Raw genomic sequence first — 12,838 nt, forward strand, 5'->3', positions numbered from 1 at the left:
TCTCCTATCACCATTCACAAAAATTAACTCAAAATGGATCAAAGACCTGAAGGTGAGACCAGAAACTATAAAACTCATAGAAGAAAATATAGGCAACACACTATTTGACATTGGTCATAAAGGAACGTTTTCAGATCCCATGCCGTCTCAGACTAGGGAAACTAAAGAAAAAATAAGCAAGTGGGACTTTATCAGATTAAAGAGCTTCTACAAGACAAATGAAACCAGGTTCAAAATGAATAGACAACCCACCAGCTGGGAGAAAATATTTGCAAAACATATATCTGACAAGGGATTAATCTCCATAATATATAAAGAACACACACAACTGAACAACAAAGAAACAGAGAACCTGATCAAAAAATGGGCAGAGGAAATGCACCGACACTTCTCCAAAGAAGATATACAGATGGCCAATAGGCACATGAAAAGATATTCAACATCACTATCATCAGGGAAATGCAAATCAAAACAACACTAAGATATCACTTCACACCCGTTAGAATGGCTATAATCACCACAACAAAAAACTAAAAATAGAAATACCCTATGATCCAGCTATACCACTACTGGGAATCTATCTAACAAACCTGAAATCAACAATCCAAAGAGGCTTATGCACCCCTATGTTCATTGCAGCATTATTCACTATAGCCAAGAAGTGGAAGCACCCCAAGTGTCGTTCAACTGATGATTGGATCAAGAAGACGTGTTATATATGGAATGCTCCTCAGCCACAAAAAAAAGACAAAATCATCAATTGCAACAACGTGGATGGACATTATGGTGCTGGCACAAAAACAGACACAAAGATCAATGGAACAGAATAGGGAGCCCAGAAATAAACCCATGCATATATGGTCAATTAATCTACGACAAAAGAGGCAAGAATATATAATGGAGAGAAGACAGTCTCTTCAATAAATGTTGTTGGGGAAACTGGACAGCTACACGTGAAAGAATGAAACTGGACCACTTTCTTACACCATATTCAAAAGTAAGCTCAAAATGGATTAATGACTTAACTGTAAGACCTAAAACCATAAAGCTCCTAGAAGAAAACATAGGCAGTAAACTCTTTGACATCAGCATCAGTCTTAGCAATATTTTTTCAGATGTGTCTCCTTAGGCAAGGGCAAGAAAAGTAAAATAAACAAATGGGACTACATCAAACTAAAAAGCTTTTGCACGGGAAAGGAAACCATCAACAAAACAAAAAGCCAACCTACTGAATGGAAGATGATATTTGCAAATGATATATCTGATAAGAGGTTAATATTCAAAATATATTCAAAATATATAAAGAACTCACACACTACAGTATCTAAAAACAATCTGATTAAAAAATGGGCAGAGGCGGCGGGCCCCATGGCGTAGAGGTTAAGTGCACACGCTCCACTACTGGCTGCCTGGGTTCAGATCCCGGGCGCACACCGATGCACCACTTGTCCGGCCACGCTGAGGTGGCGTCCCACATACAGCAACTAGGAAGACGTGCAACTATGACGTACGACTATCTACTGGGGCTTTGGGGAGAAAAAGGGAAAAAAAGGAGAAGGATTGGCAATGGATGTTAGCTCAGGGCTGGTTTTCCTCCTCAGCAAAAAGAGGAGGATTAGCATGGGTGTTAGCTCAGGGCTGATCTTCCTCACAAAAAAAAAAAAAAAAATGGGCAGAGAATCTGAATAGATATTTTTCCGAAGAAGACATACAAATGGCCCCACAGACATATGAAATATGCTCAAAGTCACTAATCATCAGGGAAATGCAAATAAAAACCACAATGAGCTATCACTTGTCAGAATGGTTATTATCAAAAACACAAGAAATAACAAGTTGACAAGGCTGTGGATAATAAGAATCCTTATGACTGTTGGTGGAAATGTAAATTGGTGGGGCCACTATGGAAAACAGTATGGAGGTTCCTCAAAAAATTAAAGATGGAACTACCATATGATCCAGCAGTTCCACTTCTGGGTATATATCAAAAAAAATGAAAGCATTAATTACAAAAGATATATGCAACCCTATACTCATTGCAGCATTATTTACAATAGCCAAGATATGGAAGCAACCTAAGTGTCCATCAATAGATGAATGGATAAAGAAGCTGTGTTATATACATAAGTCAGCAGAGAAAGACAAATACTATATGATTTCAGTTACATGTGGAATCTAAGAAAAAAGAAATGAACAAACAAAACAGAAATAGACTCATAGATAGAGAGGACAAACTGGTGGTTGCCAGAGGGGAGTGTGGTGGGGAAATGGGCAAGGTTAAAAAAAAACTAAAGGAGTGGGACAATTCTTAACATAATAATGTTTAAATATAAATTTTATTAAAGGGGAATAAATTGTGCAATCACATTATAGGACATATATAGACAGGGAATAAGGCAGGATTAGAAGGTTAAATTTCATTATTTTTTAGACAATGAAACAATAAGAAATTGTGTTTTCTTGTTTAAAAATAAATTATTATATTTTCTCATTTTGAAGTATTATTTCTGTATAGATTATTGGAAAATTTTATATTTATATAAAAAAGAAATAAATTTGTAATCCACTGAAAAAAAGATGAGCATTGTTAACATCTACACATATTTATTCCAATTTTTTATTAAATGCACAGATTTGTTTTTGTTGTTCAGACAGCATCTTTCTGCCAAATGCTATTAAATCGGGAGTTACAGTCTTCAGAATACACCTGATTTCTTGTCATGACAGCACAGCTCATGTTATCAGTTGGTCCAACCACTGAAAAACTAGGAAATAAAGGGCAGACTTCTTTAAAGCATTTATCTTAAAATAATGGTTGTGTTTTCTAAAATTTCCTCCAGCCAAACTTGTATAGGTATTAATTACCTATCAGCAGCCAAAATGCTGTGAAGACTTTAGAATGGATTCTTCTTTTGTTCCCAGTGATTCTATTTGGGCACTCTTGATTTGCTTCCCCTGGAAGCTCAAGCCTGAAGATTAGAAGCATCCCCATCTCTTCCTTCCCTCTGAACCCTCACATTGCATATATCAGCAAGTCCTGGATATTCTATCTTCACATTAGTCCGTATATCCATTCACTTCTAGCCCAGGCTGCTATTACCTCTCCCTTATCTCTGGCCATAGCCTTCCAAGTGACCTTCAGTTTCAATTTTGCTTCTCGTCTATTCATTTTCCACACGGCAGCATAAATAATTTTCTTTAAAGGTAGTTAGATATTAAAATGGAAGTTTTTGGTAAAGACTGCATGGTGATAGATATCTCATACCAATGGGAGTTGTGAAGCAGTAACCTAGTGAAAAAAAATTTTTTTTACAGTTGAAGTAAAAACTGTTTAGATGACTGTTAAACTCATTTAACTTCAATGGTATGATAGGGTTAGAAAAATGTGTGAACAAAATATTTTTGGAGAGAGCTATTTCCTTAACTATTCTTTCTAGTTACTGATTATCATTTAAAAACAAAATCAAACAGTATTATAATATCATTTTTCCTTCAATAATGAAATGGAAGATTTTAAAAAGAGATGTGCTGCCCTAACAATATGTTGGTTTCCAAAGAAAATAAAAGAACCTAAGTATTTCTTAATAATTTCTGTCAAAGATTGCAATTAAAGCACGTCCAAAGAATGAATACTACTTCATACTTTGGTTTTATGTTCATAAAAGACGATAATAAATAGACGAAGTATCTAGGAGTAGATAAATATCCAGACTGAAATGAACTCATGGCCTTTGCTCCAAACACGCCATATCTCAGGCGCTCCAGTGGTGTAACATGTAAAGAAAATGAGAGCACAGAGGAGAACATGTAAATGTATATGACACAAGAATTTTAAAGCACTCTTGCATGTGTTACATTATGTTGTTCACACAAGAACATTGTGAGGAAAGCTTCGTTGTTCTTTTCATACAGATGAAGAAATTAACATCAACAAGTTTAACAGAATTTTCCAAGGACAAAATTTCAAATTCACACTTCTGATTTTAGCTCAAGAGATTTTTTTATATATTCCTGATGCTTTTATTTATAGGTGAATTTTATATTTGCATTTACTATATGGAAAATATTTGCTTAAAATTATTTTAAATGAGATTTGTCAGCTTAACAATTCTAAAATAATTATCAGTTTTTGACAATTAATAATTTCCAGATGTCATAATGAACACTTTTAATGCCCATTTCTCATCATTAGTATATGTTAAAAGAAAAAGGAGAGGAAGCAAAGAAGAAAGAGAGAGAGGACAGAAGAAAAAGGGAGATGGGAAGGAAAAAGGAGAGAAAAAATTTTAAAAAAGAAAAGAATGGAGGAAAGAGGAAGAAAGATAAGAAGACTGGAAAGCAAAGCTTAATTAAAAATACCTTTCAATAAATGAAACAGCATCACCACCACCATCCCTCCCCATCAAATAGCAACTTACTGTTTTTGTTCCACAGAAAGGTGTTCATTTATTCACATCCATTGTTTTCCTGGGGATGTAAGATATAGTCCAATCCAACCACGCTGCCCAGATTTTAGACTTCACAAACTTCCGTGAAGGAAATAGTGTATTGATTCATTTATTGATTCAAAAAAATTCGATGCCTTCTATAGAGTAAAGCAAGGTCTAGGCACTGATGAAACAGTAAATAATAATTTCTTTCATAAATAATAGGGTTTGTTTTTTTTTTGCATCAAGAATAGTAATTATACTACAGCTAATAAATGTTAAAAAGCAATCACTCTAAACCACCCTCACTTCTTAGAATTGCACCCAGCAATTCTTCCTTAGGCACTTTGATCCTGTTTTTGATTACTCATCAGCTCTTTCAAATTTTGATTCACAGTCAAATGTGCCTGTAGCTTTGTACAATTGCGTTGACTCTTTCCAAGTTTTAGAAGAAGTGGAAAACCTGTAGCATTTCCCTTGGTTCAACAGCCAGTCATCTGGGCACAAATAATTATTTCCTGAAGAAAAATGTAGGAAAAATATTAAACTCTACAGTCAATAGAGAAAGTAGTGTCAAACATGATTGACTGGAAAATAGATTTTTGCCAATTCGCTTTTTTTGATTAAAAGGCGGCTCTTATTAGTAGAATAAGAATGAGATCAATTCATTAGTCTGCATATTTTCTGGAATGGGAGCAGGATTTGGGGTAATGGGTTGGGGAGAACAAAGCTTGTGAATTCTGGCCTCCATAATTAGAGGGAACAAATATCTAATATTTTCAATTGTGTATTACTAACTGAAAAAATAAAATCCTGTTTGTTTAAATCCCTCCACTATCTGGTTCTAATTCTTTTTCTTGAGGCTGTCTTTACAATCTACACTTCATTTCTGTGAGATTACTTACCATTACCATTACTTACCTCATTGCATTGGATACTTTTACCTTCCTGAGCTTTTCATTCACACTGTTCCCTTAGCCTGGAATAGCCTTCTCTTCCTTCTTCATCTTCTCAATTATACTTATCTTTTAATATTCAATAGTATTTTCACCTCAAAAACAAAGCCTTTAACCAGTGATAAGTTCTGCTATCTCTAAGATTTGTAACATTTAGGTGTCATTTAACAAAGGACAAATTTTCTGTCCTAGTAATTTGTGAACGTCTCTGTGTCTTTTACCTCACTGAAGTTTCTTGAGGTGACTGTCATATTTATCTTTGTATCTCCTATCATATAGCACTTTAATTATAGTGTCCAACTGTTGATTGTGGAATGGTTGAATTAAATATCCATAAGTCAGAGCATGTCATATTTTTCATTGCTAACATTTAGCCTGTCATCTATGAGCCTAAAATATTGTAAAAATTTATTTTAGGAAATTGAATTAATATGTCCAGCTAAGATGACAAAAATGTAATATCAGCAGATATGACTTGAAAAGGACTATATGGACTAATTTTTAATATATAAAACTTCATATATACCTTTGACTCATTAATAATATACTCTGTAACAGGACAAGAGTTGACAATCCTAAGTGATTATAATTTTGTGAAAATATTTGAAGACTCAGGATAACTGAATTCTAATCTCAGCTATACAAGTTCATACTTGTGTGCTAAAAGATCTAAAATGACCTTAGATATACCTCCCAATTTATGATTTGAGAGTGGCTATTTTTTTCACTATTATTAGTGAAAATGAGTCATTTGGACTAAGTAACTCCATTGTGCAGATATTGATAGACTGGTCAATAAAGTACAGCTGTAGAGCTGCAGAACACTCTAAAAATACCCCCAAGTGATCAGTGTAATATGTTAAAACACCAAAAAATGATGCAAAATGTGGACACGAATTGTCCAAAAGAGTTGTTATAGTTAATGTGCCATCTTCTATAAGAAGAATTATCATGGAAATGAAGATGGAGGAAAACATGTACTGAGCAACACTTTGTATCAATTTCTGTCTCAGGTCCTTTACATAAAATAACAACAAACACATATAGCCATTATTATGGGACAGGTAGTTTTCTAAGCACCTAAAATATATTTAGTTTTTAAAAAACTTCATAAAATAGAGGAATATGTTAAATGACACCATGGAGATATGAACAGAAAAATCCAGAATTTGAGAAATTATGCACAGCCATGACCCATTTTTTTTCTGACAAATAAGTAGCAAAAAAATAAATAAATAAAAGGAAGTACAGGCATACCTCATTTTATTGTGCTTTGCTTTATTGCAATTTGCAGATACTGCATTTTTTACAGTACCGTACTCCAGCAAAAAGATTACTATTTGCTGAAGGTTCAGATGATGGTTAGCATTTTTTAGCAATAAAGAATTTTTAAATTAAGGTATGGCCACTGTTTTTTTAGACATAATGCTATTGCACACTTAATAGTTTATACAGTATAGTATAAATATAATTTTTATATGCACTGGGAAACCAAAAAATTCATTGACTCACTTTATTGTAATATTCGCTTTATTGCAGTGGTCTGGAACTGAACCCACAATATCTTCAAGGTATGTCTGTAGAGAGGATCTACAGACTGAGACTCAAGAGACATTTTAACCAAATGCAATTGTGGTCTTTTTTTTGATTCTGATTCTAACAAATCAAATGAAAGAAAAAAAGACATTTTAATGCTGACTGGATAGTAGATGACATTAAGACATTATTGCTAACTTTGTTAGAAATTGTGGTAGACAGAATTTTAAAACAGCCCCCAAGATTTCTGCCCCTTGGTGTACGTGGCCTATGTATTTCCCTCTCCTTGAGTGTGAGTCAGACCTGTGAATATGACGTGATATCACTCCCATCCCATGACTAAGTTATATTATATGGTAAGATGAAGGGATTTTGAAGACTAAAGAAGGATCTCCAATCAGTTGATTTTGAGCTAATGGAAAGAAAGATTATCCCAGGTAGGCCTGACTTAATCAGGTACAAGATCTTAAGAAGGGAACTGGGCCTTTTCTGAGAGAATTCTTAATTCTTTGAAGAATTAAGCTTCCATGTCTTGAGAGGATGAACGAGAGTGACACATGGTAAGGAAATGCAGAGGCCCTCTAGGAATTTAGAGCAGTCCTGGATAATAGCCAGCAAGAAAGCAGTGACCTCAGTCCTACAACCACAAGTAAATGAATTGTACCAACAACAACATGAACTTGCAGGAGAAACCTCAGTGCCAGAAAGGTGTCTAGGCCAACACCTAGATTATATCCTGTGTTACCCTGAGTAGAAGACTGGGGTAAACTGTTCCCAGACTCCCAACCTATGGAAACTGTGAGGTAATAAATAATTGTTGTTTTAAACTGCTAAGTGTCTGGTACTTTGTTACACATCAAGAGAACACTAACACAACAGTGATAATAATAATATCGTGATTGTGTTAAACAAAAGGAATCCTTAACTGTAAGAATCGCATATTGAAATATTTAAATGTTAAATGGCATGATGTATGGTAATTGCTTTAATGTAATCTAGTTTGGGGGAGTAATGATGGTGGAGATACAGATGAAATAGTATTGATTATTTATTGATAACGTTTGATGCTGTTTGAAAGGTACATGGAGATTTATTATACAATTCTCTCTATTTTTGCTTGTATTTTTTACAATAAAAATATAAGAATACAATAAAATAAAAACTTATAAAATAGATGTTATTATCACCCCCAATTTACAGATGAGAAAATGAGTCACAAAGAGATTATATCACTTTCTCAAAGCCATACAACAGATAAATGCCAAAGCTGAAATTCCGGCCCAGGTAGTTTGGCTCTATAGCTCATGTTCTTAACCACTGCAACATACTGCCTCCATAAGATATTAATTGGTGTGTTAGTCAGTGTTCTCCAGAGAAATAGAACCAGTGGAATTTGTGTGTGTATACATACATATCTATACATATGTATAATATGTTCAACAGCATTTCCACAGAGAGAGAGAGAGAAGAATGAGAGGAGAGAGGGATAGAGAGAGAGACACAGAGAGATTTATTTTAAGGAATTGGCTCACGTGATTATTGGGGCTGGCAGGTGCAAAATGTGCAGAGCAGGCTGGCAGGTTGGAGACCTAGGGAAGAGCTGATACTGCAGCTCATGTCTGAAGGCACTCTGGAGGCCAAATATCCCTTTCCTTTGGGGAACCTCAGTATTTTTTTTTAAGGCCTTCAACTGATTTTCTCTTAAAGCCCACTCACATTATGGAAGGTAATCTACTTTACTGAACGTCTACTGACTTAAATGCTAATCTCATCTAAAAAGTACTTTCACAGCAATATCTAGACCAGTGTTTCACCAAATATCTGGGTACCATGCGTGGCCTACCCCAGTTGACACATAAAATTAAATGTCACAGTTGGTTTAATCTACACTAAATTTTCTGTGATGTAGTTATTATATCCCCATCTGAAAGTTTAAAAAACTGATGTTTAATTTGGCTAAATTCACGTGACAGTTGGTTGAAATCTCTTGATTCAAACATAGGGCAGCACATCACGTACAAAAAAGCCTTATCTGCTAGACTGCTGATATTTACTTTCTGGGGGAAATCCATCTTTTTTATCTATACTCAATGCAAAGAAAAAATATAATGAGAAACATTTAAAAATGAATAACAATATAAGTATATGAGAATAAAAATACTAGCACAAAATAAATGCATAGAAATAAAAGTTCAGTTTCACTCTTCTTCTATGTTTCTACACATCTCCTTCCCCAGAATTAGCCACTTTTTACCATATCTATTTTTATTCCTTTAAGTGCTGATCACACAATTCTAAATATTGTGTGCATTCTTAAACTTCATACCTATCACTTTTTTGAATATTATTTTCTTTTTTCAACTGAAATTTTTAATTGATGTTGTTTCTTCTTGTTCCAGACAAAAAAAATTTTTCTTTTTACCATAGCAATTCCCTTCAGCTTCTTGATTCCATTATTTATAAATCACTTTCATGTAGACTGAATTAATTGCTTTCCAGGAACACAGAACGGTTGATAACCTGAAATGTTTTTCCATTACATTCTTGGTTTAGCTTTACTCTATGTAAAATCAGCCTCTCCTCCATTATCTGTTCCGAAAGAACACATGGAAAAATTATACAGCTTGATTACCCTTGTTTTAAACTAATAGTAAATCCAGTTTGCTCATAGCTTTGAAGGCATTACTACAATGGTGTCTTCTTATGAGTATTTAAAAATCTGATGCCAATTTGTTTCTCTTTGCTTTGGCAGAAAACTAATTCTTTATGTAAACTTTTAGAATCATCTCTTTACCCATGGTGTCCTGAAATATGATGAAGGTTTATATCTGTCTGTCTATCTATTTATCTATCATCTATCATCAATCCATCTATCTAAACCTATTTTTGTATCCTATTCTGAATTTGGTTGGCTCTTATAAGCTGAAAATTCATGTCTTTTGGTTTTGTTTTGTCTCTTGAAAATATTTTTATATCATTTTTTTGGTTATTTTATATTTCATTTTTCTCCCATTCTCTTCTTCTGCTAATTTGTTACAGAGACGTTGTCCTTCCAGATGGACAGCATTTTGTGTTATTGTCTCAAATATTCTCGTATTTATTTACATTTGTTGATTTTTTTCTGACACTTTTCTCTATGCTCTGGGATATTTGGTTAGCTACCATGAACGTTTAGATAGAAAGAGCACAGGAAGTAATCAAGCAATTCAGTAGACCAATACAATACTCCTGTCTCCCACCCCAGAACAAAACAAGGGGACATACACTCTATTGCACCAACCACCACTCCATAAAAGAGGAGCCCTAGCTTATTCTAGTTTTATATCTCATTGTTTTAAAAGAGTTTTTTGTTTTTTCGTATGATATGGTAGCAAATGCCAATGTGTGAGTGAGGTAAGAGGTTGTCAAGACACCAACCTTAAAGAACATTCGTTAGAAAGTCTTTCAGTTAATTGCTTTGCTTAGGCCTCTCTTTACATTCTGTACTCTCCTCTCTGAAAATGAAGTCTTGCCTGGGTTGTGCCATGAGGAATAGCTTCCATCTACATTGTAGCCCTCTGTTGCACTTTCTCTGAACTGTGGTTCTCTCCGTTGATTTATCCAACAGCATTATTCCATCTGCTTTTCATTTTCTTTACAATGTTCTTCCCTTTCCACTCTCTGTGCTTTAATTAATTTATTCTATTTTGTTACCTTTAACTTTTCTAATATATAATCTTGGGAAGGAGTAGGTGTAAATATTTATGGAAGCCATGGTAAATGTTTTTAAACTGGTCAAAGTACAAGCACAAACTTAATAGAAACATAAATATTGAAATTGTCACTAATTTATCAGAATAAAAAATATCACTAGGAAAAAATGTTGTCCCTACTAATATTTCATCAGTGTCAAATTTTATTGATTTCTTCTCAATAGCATCTTCTCCAAATGAATGATTATTGCACCAATTATGTCATTTTGCCACTTATATTTTACAGAAGAGAAAACTGAGTCAGAAAAGATCAGTGGTGGCCTGTAAATATCATTCTTAGTGCCTAACAAGAAGCAATTTGCTCCTGAATTTTAAGGGCTTTGTTTAAAGCTATAATAATTATTACAGTGTATTCAGCCTCCTAGAATTACTGGTTAACAGGAAACAGTGTGTACTTAGATCATTTCCTGAAAACTAACATTAGTCACCTAATGTTAAATGTTAAATAGGTGGAGAATTTCATATTAGTGTAATTGATTTCAATATAAGGATTGAACACATTTGAGGAATAAGATTGGTTGTCAACTTTACAGCCAAAATGCTATGCAAAGTGCAAAAGAATTATATTAAGTAGAATATTTTTGTGATCATAGAAAGGTGTGATATTTTCCATTGTTGCATTAGGAAAAACACTAAAACCAATATAATTGCCCAATACAAAAATAGACCATTTACCTCTTTGTTTGCCTTAGAGAAGTTGTTTCAGGGCTCATCTGTATTTAGACATCTCATCCCAAAAGCCCTCAGAGTTTATGTTTCCATGTCAATATTACATATAAGACAACATTTATTTTAGCCCAACATTTTCAAGAATCTGAGTTTCAAGAGAAAAATAAAATATTATAGAAACCACAAATTGGTCTGGTTGTTTCAAAAAAAATAGCTACAGAATACATACATTAAACACCACTTCATGGAAAAAAAGTACAGAAGTCCATCTAAAGTGGTTTTCAATTAGGTCTTTTTAAAAATTAATTAATTAATTTTTTTTTTAAAAAGTCTTGAATTTGCTAGATGGAAACTGAGATAGGACATGGACATTCAACAATAGTACATATGGCAGAGCTATTGTTGTGACCAGCAATTCTGAATTCCTGGCCGGTCATGCCAGTTTAGATCTTGGCTATTTCAACAGATTGTTTTAAAAATTTATTTATTTTAGACAGACTGAATTTAGACACCAGTATGTTGTTTATTAAACTTGTCTATAGAACCTGTAAGGGATGTGAAAAAAAGAAAAAAAAACCTTAACCAGGGTACAGCAGCCCAAAGTACTAAAGATTAATATTTGCTTTTGCCCTTCACTCATTCCCAATGGACTATTCTGCCAATCCCATGGATATTTTGTGAAGATTAAAAAATACAATATGTATATATAAAAATGCTTTTTAACCTGTAAAACACTGTAGGACCACTGCTACTCCCACCATCAGCACTAGGTCTTTACCTTCTGAGTATAATAGAAATCTTCATATAGATATCATACTCAAATAATTGCTTCCATGAACCTTATGCTTTATAGGAGGAATAATTTCTGTAAAAATACTATTTTAGACATTTTATTTGAAAGTTACATTCTTATTCTTATGCTACAATATTGAGGAGATTATACCTCATCCTATTAGCATTTCTCTGGCCCCATGGCTGCAAAAATGCTTCCTTTTTATTGTTGATGCTTACGTGAGTCTAAATAACCTATATTAGACAATTTATGACCATTTCTTAAAATCTCAGAATATAGTTAATTTTAACAGTTTAAAAATATTCATAGATAATTATCTCCCTAAGAGAATAATGCAATTTTAAACTGGAGCCTGAATGACTGGAAACAATATTCCTACCTTTAGATCTCCACCTGGATTTGAAATGATTCTTTCAATCCAACATCATATAGCCATCTTCCTGTTCCATCTTCTCAAATGTTTTCATGTGATAATACCCAGAAAATAATAAAAAGAAAATGGATAATAGTCTCAGCCTTGGATATTTCTCCTAGGCACAATGTACCAAAAACTAAAAGTCCAGAAATAGTCAAAATTTACTCAGGCACAGCTGTCTAAAAACACACAGGGTGTGTTGGTGAATGAGACTGAACAGACATGTTAATATCCTGCTAAAATTCTGTATGATGCAAGGTAAAGGTGACTATTTTGTTCCACTCTTTTTG

The 12,838-nt window shown here is 33.7% G+C and overlaps 1 pseudogene; it reads right to left on the reverse strand.

Annotated features, from left to right (window-relative positions):
• Window positions 1–2,647: 2,647 nt before the first annotated feature.
• LOC131415594 (killer cell lectin-like receptor subfamily F member 2) lies at window positions 2,648–12,582 on the reverse strand (annotated as a pseudogene).
• Window positions 12,583–12,838: the final 256 nt, after the last annotated feature.

This window comes from Diceros bicornis, chromosome 17 (assembly GCF_020826845.1).
Source record: "Diceros bicornis minor isolate mBicDic1 chromosome 17, mDicBic1.mat.cur, whole genome shotgun sequence".
Classification (NCBI taxonomy): domain Eukaryota; kingdom Metazoa; phylum Chordata; class Mammalia; order Perissodactyla; family Rhinocerotidae; genus Diceros; species Diceros bicornis.